The sequence below is a fragment of the Ascaphus truei genome, chromosome 2 (assembly GCF_040206685.1).
Source record: "Ascaphus truei isolate aAscTru1 chromosome 2, aAscTru1.hap1, whole genome shotgun sequence".
NCBI classification, from domain to species: domain Eukaryota; kingdom Metazoa; phylum Chordata; class Amphibia; order Anura; family Ascaphidae; genus Ascaphus; species Ascaphus truei.
This window is the reverse complement of record NC_134484.1, coordinates 374887370-374912059: the sequence shown is the minus strand read 5'-3', so window position 1 is coordinate 374912059 and position 24690 is coordinate 374887370. Positions and strand designations below refer to the sequence as shown.

Sequence of the window (24690 nt, the reverse complement as noted above, 5' to 3'; positions counted from 1 at the left end):
AACGGAAGAATCAGTGGCCGAGCCGCCAACAGGGTGGGTCTGCCGGGGTTGGCGTGCCGGTGACACAGGGGGACCGGCCGCCCGCACCTGCTGCTGGGCCCGTGTCAGGAAAAAAAAGTGTCTGAAAAAAAAAATGGCTACACTGCCTGAAGTAAGGGCCCGGGCCTTAACCCACGCTCTCCCAGAGTTCCCAGTCACGCTCCTCAGCCTCCCCCTCCACTGTCCCCAGGCCCCTACCTGCATCCCCTCAGCTCCCCCATCCAGGCCCTACCGCCCGGCATCTTTCCCCACCCCTCAGTCCCAGGCCCTACTAGGATCCTTTCCCTTCCCTCTTCCCCCCCTACTGGCATCCTCCAGGCTCCGCCGCTCCGCCTGCTGTAGGGGCCCGGGCAGCCAGGCCTTAACCCGCGCTTTCCCTGAGTCCCCAGCCACACTACTCAGCCCCCCCCCCACCGTCCCCAGACCCCTACCAGCATCCCCTCGGCTCTCCCAGACAGGTCCTACTGCCCGACATCCTTCCTCACCCCTCAGTCCCTACTAGCATCCTTTCTCCTCCTCTCTCCCCGCCCCCCCCCCCCCCCACCGGCATTCACCATCCTCCGCAGCCCGCTATCTGTCCTACCACCGGCTCCAGTTCCGGGCGCCCGTAACCTGGGCTTGCGCCCAGTGCCCTCCCCTGCCAGGCTGCTCCTCAGACCCCCCACCGGCCGCCAGACCCGCAGCTACCGGTCCTGATCATTCCCAAGGTATGTTTACTTTTTTATATGTATTAGGGGAGAGTGGGGGTCTTTTTATATGTATTGGGGGGGAGTGGTGGCTTCTTTATATGTCTTGGGTGTTTTTTATATGAATTGGAGGGGTTTTATATGCATTGGGGCTTTTTATATATGCATTGTTTTTTTATATATGCATTGTTTTTTTATATATGCATTGTTTTTTTTTTATATGTATTTTTTTTTTAATATGTATTGGGGAGGTGGGGTCTTTGAATGTATTTGGGGGGTTTGTATATATTTGAGGAGGTGGGGGTTGTATATATTTGGGGTTGCAGATTTTTTTTGTATGTATTTGGGGGTGGGAAGTTTTTTGCATTGGGGTGGGTTTTTTTGGTATATATTTTGTGGGGGGAATTATGTGAGGGGGGAGGGAATTGAGTGAGAGTGGTGTAATTGACGGAAGAGGAATAGAGGGAGTAGGGGAGAGAAATACATGTGAGGCGGGGGGCAGGGATTGAGGAAGAGTGGGGTAATTGATGGAGGGGGGAGAATGTGTGGTAAGATGGAGGGGAGAGAAATACATGGGAGAAGGGAGGGAAAAAGAGGGGGCTCGCAAGTTGTAAAATGGGAGGGGCTCGTGAGGTGTGAAATAGGGCTTGCAACACTGCCATTTAAGTAAAAGTTGCGCCCTAAAAAAAATGTCATGGTAGGTGTGCTATGGGGGGGGGGCCTGCTCCTTGCATGATTCAGTTGACAAAGAGATACAGGTTTTAAATAACCCAAGTGTATAGCCCAACAAAAAGTCACACAGACAATGAAGAGGAATAATTCTACCATGAAATCAACCAACTTAACAACAACAATCACAATTGTCACCTCGAGAACTTTATGGGAGATTTCAATGCAAAATTTGGCGCCCGGCAGAAAGACAAAGAACATGGAATGTACGCAGTGGAATCAAGAATGAAATGTACTATATCCCAGCTAACAGGAAACACATGATTGAAGACTGCACAGTCCTTAACCATTTGGACACTAAGAGTGATCATCTATTGGTTCACTGCAAATTACATCAGAATGCAAAGAGGTAAAGAAGAAAATGGATTAAAAAGAAGACAAAAACAATTAACACCAAGTACCTCAAGAACAGCAAAGAATTTCAACTTGAGCTGAAAAAAACACTTCAGCTTGCTCAAAATGCATGGGGACACTTTAACAAACAATCATGAAAAACTCATGAAGTTGAAAGAGCAGAAAAAACTGGAGGATTCGCTAACAAAAAACAGGATGTAAATGAGAAGTGAATCTCCATGTGGTGCAACAGGAACCTATTTAAAGTCCAATGTCAGATAAACATCATCTGAATCCCTCTTATGCGGCTTGGGATGAAATGCAATCATGAGTTGTATAAATTACCAAACTAAAGAGCACTGGAATAGAAGCCAATGGGTGTCCCACACATGTGAGGTAACCCATGGAGTCAAAGAACAACCAGCTACTCTAGGTCAGTTCCGTGTATCTTCCATAGGCAGTGAGCCAGCAACAGGAGAGAATCCACTTGTACTCACGGACAGCTGTTCATATTTTCATCCTGGCGTGCATCCCGTCAACGAAGTCCAAGATAGAAGTAGAAGGAAAAAACAAGGAGCACTGCAACGGAAGAACTGGAGGCAGATCCAAATGTAGAAAAAAATCTCACTTTCACTCACGAACAGAGTCTCAACACTATACATTTCCTTGATTTAATTCTATATATAGATGTCGACAGTAAAATCCAGACAGACAGGAACACCTTTCTGCTTGTTGATACTAATCATCTGCCGGCCCTTAAAAGAGGGATTCCTAAAGGCCAATTTCTCCGCTTGCGGAGATTGTGCACGTGTGAGGAATCTTTTAAGGTACAATCTATTGAACTAAAACGGAGATTTTTCTTGAGAGGCTATGCTCCTAGAGACATTGACAATACATATTCATATGCTAAATCTAGGATTAGAGGTGATCTACTTAAAACATCAGGGAATGCCAATAATAGGAGAGACTCCTTATCTAGATACAATAGACAGTCACCTATATTTATAACTTAGCATAGTAAACAAGCAACTCAGATTCAATCTATTTTTTCCAAACATTGGAGAGTACTGAGATTGGATCCAGACATTAGATCAATAGTTGAGAGTGGTCCAAATTTTGCATTCAGAAGGGCTAAGTCACTTGCCCATCATTTATCCCCTAGTTCAGGCATGTCCCACTCCAGTCCTGAGCCACTAATTGAGCCAGCTGTGCTGAAGTAGGGATACCCTGAAAACCTGGCCTGTTTGCGGCCCTCAAGGACTGGAGTTGGACATGCCTGCCCTAGTTTATATTCATCAGGATTAAAAATCCAGGGTTCAGTGAAACCCCATGGGTTTTTTAAATGTGGTAAATGCATTATTTGCAAGCATGCTGTTCATACAAAAAAAGTTTTTCTAAAAATTAATAAACGTTCTCAGAACATACAAGCGTTTATTAATTATGACACATCTTATGTTGTGTATTATCTCACATGTGGATGTGGCAGTGGATATGTGGGAAGGACAATTAGACCTTTAAAAATAGGATTATGGGACACGTTAGATCCATTATAAATAAAAATGATACTTTACCTGTTTCTAGGCATTTTAATGGCTGTCACTTAGGTGATATTTCTAACTTTAAATTCATGGGAATAGAACATGTACCTATACCAGTAAGAGAGGGGGATAGACTCAAACTTCTCAATCAAAGGGAAATGTACTGGATACATGCTCTTGATGTTTAATCCCCGAAAGGTATTAACACAGAGTGAGATATCAAACCTTTTTTGTGATACCATCCTGCTTGTGATACCTTTCTTTTTGTGATACCATCTATGTTCCATTTATTCCTTCTTTTCCAGTTGTCCTCCCCACTCCACTAGCCTACAGAATATTAGTATTGCTGTGTCCTTGGTTTGTGAAACTTCGTGGTATAATATGCCTTTAAGTTCATTTTCATTGGGTGGTTGATTGTCATATCCTTTGTATTGAGATCATGATTATTGTTTTTGTGATTTCAAGGCAATCTAAGCTTGTTCCTTACCTTATGATGGATATATTTATTATGCTATAGAAATATGCAATAGGTTTGGCTATTTTATGATTAATTCCATTTCATTTGCAATCCCTATTTAAACAGTTGTTCAGAACTATAAACTTGTTACTATATTTCATTTTATAGATTGCTTCACATCTGCTACTTGCACTCTGTTAGAGTATATATATATATTGTGATACCATCAGGTATCTCTAGGTGCTGGGACAGTGCAGTAAGTCTGCTTTCCAGCTCACAGAGAGTTAATCCCCCTTCGAAGTAGCTAGTTCATCTGATGCCTAATTGAGAAGGCTGAACTCCTGGTTGCTCATGGAGTTTTTAAAAGTCAGGAAGTGACTACAGAGAAGCTGCCATGCTGCCAGAGAGACAATGCTGAGAGTCACAGAGAGAGAGACTGTTTTCCCCAGAGAAGGGGGGCGATAGAGAATTGCTCCCCAGCAAGTAAGGCTGGCACAGTTCCTTGGACCCGCTGGATGGTGATCGCGGAGTCTGCTGGAGAGGAGAGACCATCCTGAAGCGGGGACTTCAGCTCCAATGGACTAAGATAAGCAAAACACTCTATTGTTGTGTGCAGAGACTGTGTACTTTGTTGCATATGCCAGGGCATGTTTTAAGCTGGGAACCAGTATAGTTGGCCAGCTGTCGTTAGAAAGGGTTTGAAGCTGAATGTACAGTTAGTCTCCTAAAAGGAGTAGGAGTTTATTTTATGTTTTGTTTGGACATAAAGGGACGGTGAGCCTGTTGGTGTATGATTTAATCCCTGTAAATAAACCCCATATAAAGAATTACAGTGCTTCCTGCCTTACATTGGGACTAAAAGAGACTGCAACGTGGGGTGGGCATCACTATATATATATATAAACACACACACATATACACAGTATAAGTGTGTGTGTAATTTGAATACACTCATTGCTTGGTGTACTGTACTGTATGCACTGGCACATTTTGTATATTGCTGAAAAGTACAGCAGAGTGAAAAAGCAGCAGAATAAACATTTTCATTAGAAAAGCATAACTGTATAACTTTATACCAATTATAGAAACAATACTGGGTGTTTATTCCTAAGCAGATGGTCAACAGCTGCATTGTGTAAGCTTATAGCCCTGGTGTTCACTTCCCTTTTGTGAGGAGCATCATGACCAGCGTGACCGCTCATTTGATCATAAACCTGGGGTCAGACAAGTATTGGTGTATACACAAAGATGTGGACCACACATAAGTATTTGCCAAAAACTCAATGTTGTATTAGAAACAGCAGTTCATGTTTAAGGGAACAGAAGAAACAGCCCCATGCTGAAAATGAACATGCACCTCTGCATAATGGTAATAACTGCCTCATATTAATTCCAGACTTACGTGACCTGTGAGGTATTAAAAGTTCCGTGTTATTACATATGGTCCAATAGATGCCTGCAATGAATGCAGAAAATAATTATACAATTATTCATCAATTAGAAAAGGTTTCTCCTGCTAACAATGTAAAAAATCTGCAGGACATGCATATAAAAAAATATATATATTCCCTGGTGGCGAGATGAATGTTTAAGATCTGTAAATGGCAGCATGTGTTTATGATATATATATAGCTGTATAATAAAGGATGTGTTACGTTTATTGTTCTAATGTAGGAGGGTAGTGCAAAAGACCAGTCCGTCATGTGGAAATTATTGTGAGGGAGGCTATTTCCCATAATATCCCATGGGTAAAAAAAGACAGTACACTCTCACCCAGTTTATGTGTCATATTATGTGGTATCAGGTCTACCAAACCATCTGCAATGTGCAAATAAATCTATGCCAGAGTAAAAAATCTGCAAGAAAAAATTAGTTTGGGTAAATGTATATCTAATAAGATTAATAGAGCCATCGGCTATTCTAAACCAAGGACAGCTGTCTACAGAACTGTTTCAGAATGCTGAAAATACTGTACAAGGAGTTTAGCAAGCAATTGATGAATTACAAAGTGCAATCAACTCGTTAACACATCAGCAGGCAGATGATCAATCAATGCAATCAAGATGTCTAATCTTACAGTATGTGATTGCTTGAAGGATTTCTCATTTACAATGCCATGTACACAGCTGCTAGACATTGAGCAGAAAGTATAGCAGAACTATCTCGTTTTCGCTTTGCTGTACCAGTTTTGGTAAAAACAAACTAATGGTACTGACCCAGATTTTAAAAAGAACTGTATTTTAGAAACAGTTAGGCCTGATTTATGCTGTAAAAATAAAAAGGTGTTTGTCTTTCTAAACCCCTCCCACCCCACATATTTTAAAATCAAAGTGGAATTGCAAGATTGTAAATGTAAAAAAAGTAGTGGTACATTGTGTGTGCCTTAGTACCAACAGACTTCGACCATGGCAATTAACAAATATTTTAGTGCAAAGTTGCCAATAAGCTAGACACATGCACTTCAAAAAGTAAATACAAAAACCCACGTAGATAAAGGGTCTATAAAGTGTGATATATCACAAGCCCAAAATCCAGACCAACAATATTATATATGTATATATTTATGTCAATTGGAGTGCTTCTGGAAAAGTGACCAAGTATACTACAATAAACAGAGAAGCCCCAGTGCACATTCAATATGACTAATTATTTAGTTCCTTGTTATATGTTTTCCTTGTCATACTGTAAGTATGGGTCATTTAGTTAAATCCTTGGCCAAATACTTCTGAGAAGAAAAAACATATAGTAATGAACGAAATAATTAGTCATATTGGATGTGCATTGAGGCATCTTTTTTTTATTGTAGTATACTCGGTCACTTTCCCAGAAGCACTCCAATTGCCACAAATAAATATATACATATATAATATTATTGTTCTCTGCTTTGAGATTGCTAAGATTGTGTATGTCTAATTATATATTTTTTGGGAGGTTTGTGGCCCCTCCTCCTTAGCATAAGCTTGTGTGTCATGATAATATCATGATATATTATGTATTTTAATCAATCTAGTGCTTCAGGGGTTAGTGTGGTTACTGTTTGTCTTAAAATACAATGCATTGGGTTTATGACAGGCCAAGACCCTTCCTGGGTCTGTGCTGATCTTCAAAGAGGGTTTAATTGGGAGGGGGGGGGGCTATCACTTAAAGTGAAAAATATGTCGTTTAGAGGGCCATAAACGATAGCAAGATACAAGGCTGTCAGCCTCAACGGAAACTAACATTCCTTTGGAGAATGGTGGTGATGACCTTTGCTGTAGTGATATAGCAATAAGCATCGGAAGTATATTGGCGAACTGTAGAAATTGTTGTTTAGTGCCTTTCCACAGGACCAAATTTCTATGTGTTGGGTCGACTGGTACATTTCCTCTGAAAACACATGTACTTCCTCCCACCATCCTAAGTATATATTGGCATATTTGGGGGCACATTTTGGGCCCATAGTCGTTCCTTGTGTGTCGGTGAAAGAATTGTTCATTAAACAGGAAGAAGTTGTGTGTTAGAACATAGTTTAACAACTCACAAACAAATGTGTTGTGATCCGTGTATTTTGTACAAGAGGTATCTTGTTTTCAGAAAATATGGCACTGCTTCTATCCCTGTACTACTGTATGTTGTATACTAGTGCACAGGGATTCCAGATTGATTGTTGCTAAGAGGGTTTCTGCTCATAATTGTATTCCTTCTATTTTCCTCAGTGCATCAGTTGTATCCTTTTGTATGAGGTTAATGCTAGCACAAAAGGTCTTAAAACGTCATCCAGGTAGGGTCTCGCCTTTTCACTAAAACATCCTATATCCGACAAAATGGACATCCTATGTTTTTTGGGGGAGTTTCATGCACTTTAGGTATACTGTAGAATGTAGGTGTTCTTCGTGTTTGACCATCACGAATTATAATTATTTTTCCAAAATAACTTACTGTTTTAAACCAGATGTCAATATATTGTATAGTTTTTTGAGAAATTAATTGTTGGGTCATTTGGTAGTCTATTGTAACACTGTTTGTCATTGAAAAGCCTCAGATTTTCTCGTATATATTTTGCTTTGTTCCTGTGCCCCTTCCCCAGTGCCTTGCTTTGATTTACGCTTTCCAAGTGCTTCAACATCGACCTAATTCTTGTAGTAATATTTATTGGATTACTCCCTTCCTGTAAGGAATTGGGGAGCGCGTCCCTCACGGCGCACTCCCTCCTTACCTGCTACCTACGCCTTGCTTTCAGATTAATCTCCTGTGTACCGACCCGGCTTGACCTTTGGACTCCGCACTTCTGGCTTACCGACATCGGCTTACCTCTGACCTTCTGCATCTCTACAATCCTGACCACGGCTTACGGACTTCTAAGTTTCTACTGGCTCCAACCCCAGACCACAGGTATCGGACTCCGACCATCCCACCGGCTCCTACCTCTGACCTCGGCAAGTATCAAGACTACTCTAATCTCTCCATCCCGACCCGGCTGCCTGACCATCCACTCTCCAGATGTGCCACCGTGGCTGTGGGTGGCATTTATACCCATTCCCACCACAGTACCGGGGTCCAGCCTTGTTTGTGGTGAGTACAGTATTACACTCCCCAGTGGTCCCACTCTACAGTATATCGTCCCACACTGCTTCCATCACGTTCTCAGTGCTTAGTTCCCAGTACTAACAAATTCATTGTCCTATCCCCCAATTATTTCTAATCGATTGTAGTGGGGAGATTGTCCCCTTGCCCTTTGCTTCTTAATCTGATTGTTCCGTTTCCAAGTGCTCACAAATCAATTGTTCCCTTCCCAGTGATTCCTAATAAAATTGTTCCCTTCCCCATTGCTTCCCAATCTGATTGTTCCCTTCGCAGGGCTCTCAATATTAAAACAGTGCAGAAAATGTAAAAAAGAGAAATATAAAGATTTCTCTGCTGGAGGAGACCTCCGCTCTGATAACACTCTGGGACCGCCTCAGGTCCCCTGGACACTGTGTAATGTATGTGAAAGAAATCTCATGGTGCTAAGCTTGACAGGGAATAAGTCCCACTAGACATGAACTATGAACTCTTAGTTACCGCATACATATCAAGCACCCCATGCTGTTGGCTATATTATTGTTTTGTTTCCTCTTTTCTCTATGCAGTGAAAGAATTACAAAAGACACAGTATAAAAATAGTAGTATTGGACCTGCTGATGGGGTAAATACCTTGACATGGTTGCAGGCTTTCAATGTTTTGGCAAAGCACTGAACTACATGACCCACACTTAAAAAATTATACATGGATATGCTTTGAAGGGAAACTCCAAACATATGTACAGTCTAATGTAACCGCAAAGTGTTACAGTACTTCTGTATTGACGACACACTTGAAGAAATAGTTAGATGTTCAAGTAATTCAGTGACTGATGGACAGACACACCTCTGTTTGCAAGAATAAAGGCTGTCATATTGTTCTCATTTTACTATATGTTCTTTCAAATTTGCTGTTTACTTTCCATGAAGTAAGTTGATCAGAGGATTGACAGAGTGTAAGTTGGTTACATCAAAGGAACCTGCGATAATAAAAAGTTATTTGTTGCTATAATACTCACTTTGATCTCCAAAGGTCAATGGTCTGTTCAGTGAGGCCAGAGTTCTGGAGAATTTCAAATGGTGAGATGCACCTACAGTATTTAAAGATGAAACACAAAAATGACAGTCATGAACACGAGCACATAATTACACATAAACAGTCAACAAAATACTTTATTTGTATGTCCACTATGTATGAACAAGTAAGTGTATATTAGAACAACTTGATGTTTTACTGTAATGATAGAAAGTTGGAAACAACTGTGATGTTGCACTGCACATTTCCCAGACGTACGGGAAAAGACAACCATTTCACATGGTTATTACTTGTAAGAGAGACAGTTTTTAGGAGGCAATGAGATGCCCACTTAAAAGGAGAAATCCAAGCAATATCCTACATGTGTGTTATTTTTAATTAGTCTGTTCTGTAGTATTAGATAATACATACTAGCTTTTTTTATTTTAAAATTCAACTCAATGCCATTTTGAATGAGTTCTAATATTCTGATGAGCATCCTTTGATTTCTATGGCTGCGTCCATAGAAGGACAAGCAGCGCTGAGGCGTGCGGACGCTCCGCGCTGAGCCCCTGCATCCTCAATGAGGATGCCTTGAGAGGGGGCTCACGCGAGCATCCGCAGGCGTGCTAAGGCTTTGGAGTTTTCAGCCGAGCGCCAAGCTGTTTTTCAGCGTGCTGTCGGCTGAAAACATCCAATCAGCCTTAAGCAGCGTCAACATCACGGCGCCGTGACGTCGGCGCCGTGACATTGACGTCAGTGCGTCGCGGGCGATTGGCCCAGCGACGTCACTGCCCCGCCTCCAACCACCTCCCCCCGGCTCCCTTCGCGCACGCTGGCTCGCCTGCAAGTCCGTGCAATCGCGCTGACTGAAGCAGGCGAACCTCAGCGTTAGCGCGCCTCCGCTCTCCCCACCCCTCTATGGCCCGGGCCTATAGCAGGCTTTAGCCACCTCCTCAGCAGTGAGAGATATTTGTAACACTTTCCTGTTTGTGATAATGTGTTGCCAGTATTCCCAGCCATTTGAGGTGTAAACTGTAACAAGATAATGTTACCCTAGTAATATAAGAATACATTGTAGCTGCTGAGTTACACTGACTGAAGGATTCATTTGAAACTAAAAGGCAGCCATTTAGTGAAGCCTGGGAAGCAGGATCTTTGCTGATCGATCATGGGAGAACGAATCGATCAGCAGCTTAGTTTATTACTTTCAAATAAAGGTAATCAAATGCTGCATATATTAAAACCAAAAAAAATGTATTGGATTGCTGCTTTAAAAAAGAGATCACATCATTCCGAATGAATACATCTCACAGAACATTTGGGATAGTGGGTTACAACTGACCTTATAGCACTCTACCAGGTCAGGGATGCCTTGTGGAAAAGCTACAAAGTAACTGGCACTACCAAGGATCTTAATAACTACAGATGCCTGCGGAATATGTGCACAAGCCAAACAAGACACGCAAAAGCACTACATTACTCTGACAATCTTCTCCAGAATACATAAAACCCAGCTAACTTCTGGAAGATTATCAACAATATATTCCAGCCTTCTAGCCATCAACAACCAAATAATATCACTAAGGAGGATATTAGGCTGCGGCCACGCTGTCACGTAGCTCGCTTATGCGTGACATCACAACTCTCCAAGCATGAGCGATTGGCTGTCCTGCAATAATTTTAGAGTAGGAGCGGGGGCATGGCTATTAAGGGAGGGGGCGTGTCATTGGCTGGACCGGGGCTGTGTGTGTGTTTCTGTGTATTTGTGTCTCTGTGTGTGTGTGTGTGTCTTTGTGTGCCTGTCTGTGTGTGTGTGTGTCTGTATGCGTGTGTGTCTCTGTGTGTGTGTGTCTCTGTATGTGTGTCCCTCCATTCTCTCCCTCACCCTTCCCTCCATTCTCTCCCCCCCTCCCCTCCATTCTCTCCCTCCCCTCCAGTCTCTCATTTACCCCTTACCTCCATTCTCTTCCTCCCCCCTCCCTCCATTCTCTGCCCCCTCCCTCCAATCTCTCCTTTCTCCCCTTCCCTCCTTTCTCCCCCTTCCCTCCTCTCTCCCCCCCCCTTCCTCCTCCACACACTCACTCTCTCTCTCTCTCTCTCTCTCTCTCCCCCTTCCCTCCTCACACCCCCCTTCCCTCTTCTCTCCCGCCTTCCCTCCTTTCTCCCCTCCCCTTTCTCCTCTCTCTCCCCCTCCCTCATCCCCCTCCCCTTTCTCCTCTCTCTCCCCCTCCCTCATCCCCCTCCCCTCTCTCCCCCCATCCCTCCTCTCTCTCTCCCCCCATGCGCTCTCTCTCTCCCTCCCCTCTCTCTCTCCCCCCATGCGCTCTCTTTCGCTTCCGCCCCCCCCCCCACTCTCTCTTTCGCCCCCTCCCTCTCTCTCTTCCCCTCTCTATCTTTCTCCGTTCTCCCTCTCTCTCTCTCCCTCCTTTCCCATCTCTCTCTCTCTCTCTTCATCTCTCCCCCCCTCCACCTCTCTCCACTCAGCCCCCTCCCCCCTCCACCGCTCTCTGCTCATCCTACACTGCCTCTCTCTCCAAATTGGTCAGAGCAGGGTCATGTGACCCTGCTCTGCGCTTGGGCGTGCTGCGTGAGCGTGGACAGGAGGGTGAAGATTCAAAGAGGTAACCGCACCAAGCGCGGTCAGCGCCAGCCAGGGACTCAGTCTTAGTCTGCTGGTCAGAAAGCGTATCGCACAGCAGATGCGAATGCCAATTATCGACTATGGTAGTATAGTATACGGCTCGGCTCCCCAACCCCACCTTAGCAAACTTCATACCCTCTACAATTCAATATGCCATTTTGTTCTCCAATGTAACTACAACACACATCACTGTGAAATGCTGAAGGGACTAGATTGGTCATCACTCGAGTCTAGGCGCAAAGTTCATCTTTCCTGTCTTGCCTTCAAATTCTTTCTGGTCAAGCTACCCGTCTATCTGAACAAGCTCCTCACCCCTACCACATGCAGCACTTATCATCTGAGATCTGACTCCAAAAGACAGTTCATGGTCCCAGGGTTCAGCAAAGTATCCGGCCGCTCCTCCTTCTCTTACCATGCACCCCAAAACTGGAACAATCTACCGGAGACTCTCACAGCCACCATCAGTCTAAGTTCTTTCAAAACTAAAGCTGTCTCACATTTTAATCTGGCCTGTAACTGTTATATACGCCTATAATATATATTATCTCTAACTGTGCATGGAATGTCATTTATATAATGTATACCATGTACACTTATGTAACCATGTATTGTCATTTTAACTCTATTCCCAGGTCATACTTGAAAACGAGAGGTAACTCTCAATGTATTACTTCCTGGTAAAATATTTTATAAATAAATAAATAAATAATAGTTTACATGGTTTTTTTTTTCTTTACCTTAATGTACAAATGAACTACAGCAAATATTTGTTTCCAATAAATACAGTAAAATAAAGTGTTTTATTCTGTTGCCCGTACAGAGTAATTCATGGTCATTTCCTTTTGCATTTATCCCAATTGTATTAAAAATGTAGACTTCTGTACCACAGGGGGTTTGATGCCTTTTCTTTTATATGCTGTAGCACTCCAAAGGTATTTGCCAACATTGTTTGTTTTTTCAAGCAGCGGTTTATCTGTTCCAGGTTGTGCTCGCTTGTAATGGGGTCAAAATGTAAACTCTTTATAGATATAGTTCTACAGACAATATTTATTTGGCTGAAATTGACTGTAAAACACAAACCTGCCATTCCCCAAAACTCACACAGCATACAGTGCGTCCACAGCAGCCAGGGATTCTGGGTAATGACATGCAAATGAGCATATTTTTGCTTGTTATCTGTATCACACAGCTTGCACATCACAGCCTGGTGTACAGAAGGGCATGGCCAGAAAACCTACTCACAGACAGCTTTTGCCCCCCCGGGTTGCAATGATGACATTCACAGAGCAGACCAGGACATGCACATCACTAGTCACTGAAGATTTGCGAATGTCTTCAAATGCACTGGGTGTGTTTTGGGGGCGAATTTCTCTTAAAATTGCAACATCTTTGCAAAAAAGCTCACAATGGTCAAAATGTCCCACAGTTTTGCAAAAATGGTAGTACTGTAGATAGAGGGTCATGTGACCTGCATTTAGGGTCACAAGAGCTGCCCATTGACATTTAATTATTTGCAAAGTTTTTTTGTTCTTGCAATCTTTGAAAATGATAAACGGGCAAACTGTGCCTGGTTCACTAACTCCAGCCCAAACCTTGCACACCTCTACTAGGCAGACTTCAATATCACTATACCCTGATGTTCCCCTTACCTGTATTTTCTTGTGGGTGACTGTCAGCACCATACTGTGCACATCCTCAGGGTGGGACAACTGCAGCTGCTGGGACACAGATAGGCAGACATTCAATAAATAACACAAGATTTTCTTCTGCTTCTTGCAGCCCCCAAGAAAAGATTGTACACCTTAGCTAACATGTTGTTGGGGAAATGTAGCTTGCAATGCCCCAGGACAGCAACTGCGGTGCGGGAAGGAGCCTTAACCCTTTGTGTGCTTGGCCACGGCACTTGGGGAGCGGAAGAAGTTAACCACTACGCTGCTGCTTTTAACTTGAGCCTTGAAACTTGCCTGGACATTGCAACTCAGGGAGCTGATAAGGAATAAGGACTCCCTTTCAGTGCAAAATGGGCATTTATTTGACTTTAGCCAGCACATTTAACCCTGTTAATGCTAGGCCACTGAAACTCGGGAAGGTCAAGAGGTTAGTAATCGCTTTCATTACGTGGGGGCCGGAGGGGGGGGGTGTTGGGGGGGGGGGAAGGTCTTTACATTTAACGAGCAACCTTGATCCATTCGGGGCTTTGGCAATTACGACTCAGGAAAGTTAGGTGTGTTATTTAAAGAGCCTAATCTCTTGAACAGGCAACATTAACCCATTGCAACTCAGGCCACCTCTCTGGAGGTGTGAATCAGGGTATAAAATGATAGCTCGGGGGAGATGATGCACACACTAATGTGAAGGCTAAAAATAATCTAGTGAGATGAACAAATGCAACAGGCAAAGCAAGTAACATGAGCTAACCTGTGTCCGGAGGAGATGTGATCCAGAGGTGCTGGTTTGATCCGGATTAAAGGTGGTGTTGTGCTGTATTGTAGCAGCTGCTGAGCGCTGTCCACACTGGGGACTGGAGCTTCACTGGGATGAAGCGCTCTGCAGCCCGGGGACAAAGTGGAGGAGGAAGGTGCAGGCAGGGAGTGTGGGCGGGTCCTGACGCAATGAGCTGTGATGAAGGGTTAAATACAGACACACAGACATCTTCATATAGCGCCAAATACCCATAACACTCACATTTACACACACATGCAAACACACACAAACACAGAAGCTTGGATATGCACAAACACACACACACACACACACACACACACACACACACACGTATGCACATACTGTACACATGCAAACACACACAGCCATGCACATACTGTACACACTACATATACTGCACAGTCATCTGCACACACTCAGGCATGCACACACACACACACACACACACACACACACACACACACACACACACACACACACACACACACACACACACACACACACACACACACACACACACACACACACACACACACACACACACACACACACACACACATACACATCAGGCACAAAGACATACATATCACACATACAAAGACACACACTTACTGTCACCAGACAGTGGTAGAAGTGTGATGATACTAGGAGGTTCAGATTACCATATTTTTTTCCACACCCAGGGGACCACTGCTTTTTGAACTACAAACTTACAAGTTCGCCTTCTTTTTCAATAAAATAAAGTTTTGCAGATACCTATATACACAGTATAACTTTTCCTACATTAACAGCTTCACCCAAAGGTTTGATAAATGTAGTTTTTTTTATCATGTGCAGTACCACAACTTATTTTAAAGCCACTTCGACTGCTGATATCACTAGTACTGTAAGTGACAAGCACACAAACGCCTTGTAACATCAAAGCAGCAGTATACTAAAAACGCTTTGAATAAAGTACTTTATGGCTTGTATGTAACAAATGAGGGTGCAGCACTTTATATTGCACATGCATAAATTAGCGCCTAACAAAAACATTGCACACAGATAAATAGACACACATTCAAACATACACACAAATCTATACTATACTAAATCCTGCTGTTTAGTCTGCACACACTCACTCTGCTCACAACAGCTCCTTGCAGCACTGTCTACCTCTGGCATCATGAACCTGCTATGTCTTTTAACTTTTTTCTTTCCCCTGGCCTCATGGAGATTTTACTCCCTCTATCCACTACAAACTCCTCCATCCTGGCCCACACCCAACATCACCATACACCCTGGACTATTCAAAATCCTAGCACTATCTACTGAATGTTGGTGGAGAACTCTAAAAACCAGCACACCAACCACTGCTCACTCTAATGGAAAACACCACAAATTTACAACTTGCAAACAACTACCCAAATTTCTACTCATACTATTACTCTCTCTAGCAGGTGATGTTGAAACTAACCCAGGTCCTCCCATTTCAGCTCTGTCCCATGCCCCTGAGAATTCCACCTTTAAATTCCAAAAAGGGCTATCTGTCGCCCATATAAACATCCGTAGCCTGCTGCCCAAACTGGATGAACTAAGGGCATGCTGCCTTATGCATAAACCCAAAGCCATCGTTCTTACAGAAACATGGCTATCCTCTAAAACCCCTGATGCAAATATCACCATTCAGGGATACTCCATTTTTAGGAGAGATAGGTCAAAGAGAGGAGGAGGGGTGTTATTTTATATTGCAGACACCTTACAATTTACACTGTTACATTGCCCACCAAGTCCACCCTCTTTTGAAACTCTAGTTGGCAAAATCTGCCTCCCCTTTTCTAAGCCCATCTTGCTTGCTGGCATCTACCGCCCCCCTAAAGCCCCTCTACAATCCTTGACTGATATCACCCAATTTCTTACCTCCATTTCCTCTCTGAATGAGAAGAGTGAGCGGCTAGTTCTAGGGGATTTCAACTTCAATTGGCTTGACCCTAAAAACCACAAAATCCAGATACAACTCAAGTCACTTAACCTATCGCAACTCATTTCCCAACCCACACGAATAAACCTGAAGTCGCATAACCATTCCTTGCTAGACTGGATTCTCTCCTCAAACCCCAGCAGAATCCAATCCTCTGGCATCCTTCCTGATATTTTCAGTGACCATGCAATAGTGTACTGTGTAAGGAAAATTAAACCGCCCCATTCAAGCCCTAAAGTTCTCCTCACTAGAACATTTAAAAACTTTAATCCACAACAGTTTCTGGATGACCTTACCAACTGCCCATGGCACAGAATCGATTTAATTCCCGACCCTGATTCTGCGCTTGACTATTTCCAATCCGAGTTCTTAAAACTCTGCGATACCCATGCTCCACTACGCAAAATAAGGGTACGGGGGGCCCACCTTCCATGGGTTACACCTGACCTTATAGCACTCTACCAGTTCAGGGATGCCTTGTGGAAAAGCTACAAAGTAACTGGCACTACCAAGGATCTCAATCACTACAGATGCCTGCGGAACGTGTGCACAAGGCAAACAAGGTATGCAAAAGCACAATATTACTCTGACAATCTCCACCAAAATACATCAAACCCAGCTACTTCTGGAAGGTTATCAACAATATATTCCAGGCTCCTAACCATCAACAACCAAGTAATATCACTAAGGGGGATATTACTCTGACAAACCCCACTGACATTGCAAATGCATCCAATGATTACTTTGTGGGGTGTGCCACTAACTTATTAGCGAAACGCAGCACAAACCCCAAACCTGAATCTCATCCTGGGAGTACCCCTATAGTCCCACCCCCTCCCAACACTGCCCACAATTTTCAATTTAGCCCAGTATCTGAAGAGGAGATTACACAAGCGCTCCTCAAACTAAAACTAAGCAGCCAATGTGGACCCGACTTACTACAATCTAGGTTCCTACGACTTGGTGCCCCAGCCATTGCCAAACCAATTGCGTCCATAGTCAACTCTATCCTGTCTGCAGGCCATATCCCTAAGACCTGGAAAACTGCCAGAGTTGTCCCAATCTTCAAAAGTGGGGACAAAAACACTGTCTCAAACTACAGGCCAATCTCTCTTCTCCCAATACTATCCAAAGTCATGGAAAAATGTGTTCACTCCCAATTAAGCGATTTCTACACCAAGACAAATTTCCCTAGCCAATTCCAGTCTGGGTTTTGTCCCAAACACTCCACCGTAACTACCCTGCTAAAAGTTTGCAATGAAATCCAGTGTGGAATGGAACGGGGACAACTCACTGGTGCAGTATTCCTAGATTTTGCAAAGGCTTTTGACACAGTTGATCATGTTATCCTGCTTAACAAACTCCAGAGCTCTGGAATAGGGAAACATGCTTTAAACTGGTTTCAGTCCTACCTATCAGGAAGATCCCAACATGTGTCCATCTCAGGCTCTAACTCCAACCCCCTGGATATCACCTGTGGTGTCCCGCAAGGCTCTGTTCTGGGGCCCCTACTCTTCTCAGTGTTCATTAATGATCTTCCCACAGCTTGTAAGGAAGCCTCAATACACATGTATGCAGATGACACAATCCTGTATGCACACAGCCATAGCCTCTCTGACCTTCAACACATACTTCAGTCTGACTTTTTGAGACTCGAAAACTGGATTTCCCAAAACAAACTGTTTTTAAACACTGACAAGACTGTAACAATGGTATTTGGGACCAAGACTAAATTTGTAAAGCTTCCAGTGACTGAGCTCCTGATTAGAACCAACGCTAACACCACCCTAACACCTGTCACTAGTTTTAAATACCTGGGCTTATGGTTTGACTCCCACTTAACATTCGGGATGCACATTGATACCCTGACAACCAAGACCTATGCCAAACTAGGGGTACTTTACAGGAACAAATCCTCCCTAAGTCTCCTGGTCAGAAAGCGTATTGCACAGCAGATGCTAATGCCAATTATTGACTATGGAGACATAGTATATGGCTCGGCTCCTCAAACCCACCTTAGCAAACTTGACACCCTCTACAATTCAATTTGTCGTTTTGTTCTCCAATGCAACTACAACACACATCACTGCGAAATGCTCAAAAAACTAGATTGGTCATCACTAGAGTCTAGGCGCAAAGTTCACCTTTCCTGTCTCACCCTCAAATACTTTCTGGGCAAGCTACCCAGCTACCTGAACAAGCTCCTCACCCCTACCACATGCAGCACCTATCACCTGAGATCAGACTCCAAAAGACTATTCATGGTCCCAAGACTCAACAAAGTATCCGGACGTTCCTCCTTCTCCTTCCGTGCACCCCAAAACTGGAACAACCTACCAGAGACTCTCATATCCACCACCAGCTTAAGTTCTTTCAAATCTAAGGCAGTCTCACACTTTAATCTGGTCTCTAACTGTTTCATACGCTCATAATATATATTTTCTTTAACTGTGCACGCAATGTCTTGTCTATAATGTATACCTTGTTCATTTATGTAACTGTATTTGTAACCATGTATTATTTTGTTTTACTCTGTGCCCAGGACATATTTGAGAACGAGAGGTAACTCTCAATGTATTACTTCCTGGTAAAATATTTTATAAATAAATAAATAATACATACTGTACACACATGAATGCAAAACCATGTACTGTACATCACATATGTACATATTCAAATGCACAGTGGCAATTATTTATAAAAGCAAAATGGGTCAATTTTGCAATGCAAATAAAAAGATTGAATCAATTATAAAATTCCATGTTGTTTAGTAAATCTGGTGCTGTTTTAGCACCATTTTTTTGCACCAGTTTTGCAGGAAGGAAAGCTGCATCAGTTACAGACATAAACTTTGTGCAAAGTAGCTCCTTCCTTACCTGTTCCAATAACAACTTCCCAATTCACTAAGTGACAAAAAGGGGGTCAAATTTGACACAGAGAAATTGTACACTGTCACAAAAAAGTGCACTATGAAATTGACACTATTAATGTAACATAATCTCCATGCAACATATATAAATACTACGAAAGCAAGTAGGACCTTAAAATGTGAGTGTGTGTGAGTTTGTCGTATGTGGGATTAAAGTTAGCTGTATGGTTGTGCAGATGTAGCAGGCTTCATTTTCTCCTGTTTTGTGTTATGGTTGGATATGTTGTGATATTCTGCACAAACACCGACATTAAATCCTGTGGAAATTAGATATATCATGTCATCTGGGGAAACAATGTCACATGCTACATCTGTACATGCCAGTCAAGGCTCACTTATTCTGACTGAGTCTCACTCATTTGAAGGCCGTTGCACTCATTTTTAACATCTGCAACTAGGGCTTGTGTGGACCAAGAAATAGGGTCGACCTTAGTGCAAGGCGAGCAAGTTGGCTACAATGGGCCCTGCGCCTTCGGGAGCCCCCGCTCTCTCTTCCTGTTGGCGCCAGGATCCATCTTCCATCCGACCAGAGGGGGGAGCATGGGGTTCCCTTCTCCTGGTCCCCCTCCAGTCGGGTGGAAGTTGTATCCTCGCACCGACAGGAGGGAAAAGAGGGGTAGGAGGAAGCGCGGGGCCCACAGACCGACATAGAAAGGTGTGTGTTCCTTTGTGAGAGGGGTCTTACCTTTTCCAGAGCAGGCCACCTCCTATAACATTGCGTTGCCATGGTGACCGTCATTTGACGCCGCGTTGCCTTGCCAACATGATGTCACATGCCGCTGTGATGTGATGGCGCGTGACGCTGCTGGAGGAAGGCTGCTCGTGAAGGTAAGTCCCCTTAACTCTTTTACGGGAGGGAGGGGGCGCTGTCATCGTGCCGCCATAGCCCCCGCAAAGCCTAAGGTCGGCCATGCCTAGAATGCACAGATATGCTGTTCCAGCACCTACAGTTAGGTCCGGAGATAATTGGACACTGACACAATTTTCATAATTTTGGCTCTGTGCGCCACCACAATGGATTTGAAATGAAACAACCGAGATGCAATAGAAGTGCAGACTTTTAGCTTTAATTCAAGGGGTTGAACAAAAATATTGTATGAAACGTTTAGGAATTGCAACTATTTTCATACACAGTCCCCTTATTTCAGGGGCTCAAATGTAATTACACAAATTAACGCACTCATAAATAAAATGTTAATTTTTAATACTTTGTCGAGAATCCTTTGCAGGCAATGACTGCTTGAAGTCTGGAACGCATGGACATCACCAAACGCTGGGTTTCCTCCTTTGTGATGCTTTGCCAGGCCTTTACTGCAGCTGTCTTCAGTTGTTGTTTGTTCGTGGGTCTTTCTGCCTTAAGTTTTGTCTTCAGCAAGTGAAATGCATGCTCGATCGGGTTGAGATCAGGCGATTGACTCGGCCATTGCAGAATTTTCCACTTCTTTGCCTTAAAAAAATCCTGGGTTGCTTTCGCAGTATGTTTTGGGTCATTGTCCATCAGTCAAGTGAAGCGCCGTCCAATCAACTTCGCTGAATTTGGCTGAATCTGAGCAGACACTATATCCCTATGCACTTCAGAATTCATCCGGCTGCTTCTGTCTTCTGTCACATCATCAATAAACACTAGTGACCAAGTGCCATTGGAAGCCATGCATGCCCATGCCATCACACTGCCTCCACCGAGTTTTACAGATGATGTGGTATGCTTCAGATCATGAGCCGTTCCAAGCCTTCTCCATACTATTGTCTTCCCATCATTCTGGTACAGGTTGATCTTAGTTTCATCTGTCCAAAGAATGCTGTTCCCGAACTGAGCTGGCTTTGTAACATATTGTTTGGCAAAGTCTAATCAGGCCTTTCTATTCTTGAAGCTTATGAATGGTTTGCACCTTTTGGTGAACCCTCTGTATTTGCTCTCGTGAAGTCTTCTCTTTATGGTAGACTTGGATACTGATATGCCTACCTCCTCGAGAGTGTTCTTCACTTGGCTGGATGTTGTGAAGGGGTTTTTCTTTACCATGGAAAGGGTCCTATGATCATCCACCACTGTTGTCTTTCGTGGACGTCCAGGCCTTTTTGTGTTGCAGAGCTCACACCAGTGCGTTCTTTTTTTCTCAGAATGTACCAAACTGTTGATTTGGCCACTCCTAATGTTCCTGCTATCTCTCTGATGGATTTTCTTTTTTTTGCAACCTAAAGATGCCCTGTTTCACTTGCATTGAGAGCTACTTTGACCGCATGTTGTGGGTTCACAGCAACAGCTTCCAAATGCGAATGCCACACCTGGAATCAACTCCAAACATTTTACCTGCTTAATTGATGATGAAATAACGAAGGAATAGCCCACACCTGTCCATGAAACAGCTTTTGAGTCAATTGTCCAATTACTTTTGGTCCCTTGAAAAAGAGGGGGCTACATATTAAAGAGATGTAATTCCTAAACCCTTCCTCCAATGTGGATGTGAATACCCTCAAATTAAAGCGGATAGACTGCACTTTAAGCCCATATTCATTATTTAGCTGTAACTTGAATTTATTTTGGTACACAGCTGAAATAACAAAACTTGTATAAGTGTCCAATTATTTCCGGACCTAACTGTGTATTAGCAGCAGGAACGGCGTACTGTCAGTTCTGTTTTTATACATAAGAAACTGGACTGTAGCTACCAGAAGCACTTGTTGAGAAGGAAAACAATCACAGAGACAGTAGTTGATCAGTGCATAGGGAGGGTGACCTTCTAATATCAACATGATACCACCATATCATGTGACTGGTTTATTTATTTATAAAATATTTTACCAGGAAGTAATACATTGAGAGTTACCTCTCGTTTTCAAGTATGGTGCAGGGAGCTTTGCACTGTGCAAAGAGGAAAGCGCGGGAGGACATGCTGTCGAGGATGGAGGGCATGTGAGGAAGAAGCTGGTAAACAGGGAAGCATGTGGTGGAGAGGCTGGTGGGCAGGTGAGTGCGTGGGGATGAGGCTGGTGGGGAGGGGAGTATGTGGGGGAGAGGCTAGTGAGGGAAGCATATGGGGAAGAAGCTGGTGAGGACAGGAGGGAAGCATGTGGGGGAGAAGCTGGTAAAGAGGGAAGCATTAGGGAAGAGGCTGTTAAGGAGGTAAGAATGTGGAGGAGACACTGGTGAAGACAGAAGCATGTACGGGAGAAGCTGGTGGGGGCAGATGAGTCTGGGGGAGAATCTAGTGATAATTAAAGGCATACACCTACATGTTTATCGTTATTTAGAGAAGCAATGTATGATTTCCTAATATACAGAATGAGGTATTTCCTGCGCAAGTAATGTATTAGATGGTGATGTTTTGCTATTACCTAGAAGTACTGCTTGTATCTGGATATGTTTAATGATTATATAGAGCCATTTTGTGTGCCCCTGCTGCTATGAAGGATGTTGAGAAAGGTAATTACACACTATATTTCTCTGGAAGTGATTTTGTATTATATGTATCACACATATATATTTTCTAAATGTATAGCTAAAAATATAGAGGCATGTATACAGCCACCTCTTGGGCAAATGCCTTGCAGAACATTTCTGATAACTCAGGGTAGCCTCGGGCAATGGGGGAGGTTGGAATGTTACAATCTTTCCAACTATGCCAATTACAGATGGGTAAACTGCTTCGCTCAAGATCCTGCAGCCTCTGTGGCTTAAGTGGGATTTTAACCCTAAAGGACCATCTATGGTCTGTCTGATCGCATCTACAGGTATATGGGAATTTCTATGTTCTGATCACAAGGGTCGGCACGCGGGTGCCTTTTATGATATTGTGTGAATATCAAGGCTTTCCTGCATGCGTCCAGGGAAGATCATGACCTCTGTTGTATGAAAGCCACCGATCAAAATAGAAAAACAGAACTTCTTTAGTTCTGGATGTTGGCTGGGGGGTAGGAGGCAAGTCATGACCATGTGATCCCTACACAGGAGATGTGGCAACGCGATGTATGTGGCATTGTGGTAGCATTGGCAGTGCTGCCAACATAGTGCCTTATTCTATATCCACCGAAGTAGGCTGTTTGGGCCATTTTCTATTGACCTTACTTCGCTGGCTATAGAATTACCATCATAGGGGTATAGACAATTCTGCTGTCTTAGGGTTGGTAGGATTTGGGGCTGAGACCCCGTCCTGCAACCACAGCGTTATCCTCCTCATTACGTCTGGTTGCTACTTTAACTGCTGCAGAACCTGAAGGGTAGTGCCCCACTGGGAGAGCAGATTGGGGTTCCAGGGAAGCTCTCCTTCCACTCTGCCATGACTGCGTGTATCCACTTGTAAACGCTGGCGCCAGCCCCTTTCTCTAGCAGTACTGGCATCGGAACAGGAAGGGGGTGGGAGCTGGTATCTACACGCTGATATGTAACTTGTAACACGTTGGGCAGAGAACCCGGGAGGAAAAAGCATCACAAATGAGTTAGATCTCCATTGAGTAAGACTGCCTCCCCAATGTGACAATGCCCTCCCAATATAACAATTCCGCACCAGTCAATGAAGTTGCTCCCTTAATATAAAACTGCCCAAGTATCCGCCCCTCCCAAGTGTAAGGTATAACAGAATGCACTGCTGTAAGAATGGCAGTGCAAGCAGTAGGTTGCTCGATGGATGTGTGGAGATCATAGGGTTAGCCATAAAATGGATGTGTGTGACAGTAGGTCCCCAAACCTTCGCTATGGGTAGGGTTATGTATTTCACTTTTAAAATCAGAACATTTCTATAAAAGGCTTTCTTTTTTTCTTTTTTATTTACATACACATCTCAGTTCTCCAGAACTTTGAAATCGTTATGTTTGTGCCTGGGAAAGAGGAGTGGGTGTGACCTGGTGATTTGTTTTCAAACTTTTTACCTGTGTCATACTGTAATTATACGGTTTACTGCTTCCCATATATTGTACGGAAAGGTTGGAGCTACAATATTATGATGATTACCGTTTATAGCAGCGGTCTCAAACTCAGTCCTCAAGGGCCACCAACAGGCCAGGTTTTATGGAATTCCCTGCTTCAGCGCAGGTGAGATCCCTGCTTTATAGGAACAGTTCGCCACAGGATCACCCCCCTTTTTTCAGGTTTGGGAAGCTGGCGTTCGCTGGAGCTGGTTATCTGGTTTAAATCCTCTGCATCACTTGGGCCAATAGGAAGCCGCGACACATTGCTTCTTCGTTTTGGCGGGAGATTTAAACCTTTTTGTTTTCCGTGGAGGGGAGAGTACCAGAGAACCATCCCCGGTAAGTATCTCCGCAAGCAGAGGGTCCTCAGAGATGAAATCAACACTGTTCAGATCCAGAGAACTACTGCCTAATGCATGAAAAAAAAAAACAAAGGTGATAGGGGAGTAAAAAAAAGCTGTGTGTGCTGTGCAC

At 43.5% G+C, this 24690-nt stretch overlaps 1 protein-coding gene across 1 annotated transcript in view; it reads right to left on the bottom strand.

Moving 5' to 3' along the window:
- LOC142487559 (collagen alpha-4(VI) chain-like) overlaps positions 1-14533 on the bottom strand; it is a 170022-nt gene extending 155489 nt beyond the window's left edge. Inside the window, exons 1-3 of the mRNA XM_075587082.1 lie at positions 14399-14533; positions 13630-13698; positions 9341-9412 (exon numbers count right to left, since the gene is read on the bottom strand). The gene's annotated coding sequence lies outside the window, so the exon portion shown is untranslated. The remainder of the gene's footprint in view (positions 1-9340; positions 9413-13629; positions 13699-14398) is intronic.
- Positions 14534-24690: the final 10157 nt, after the last annotated feature.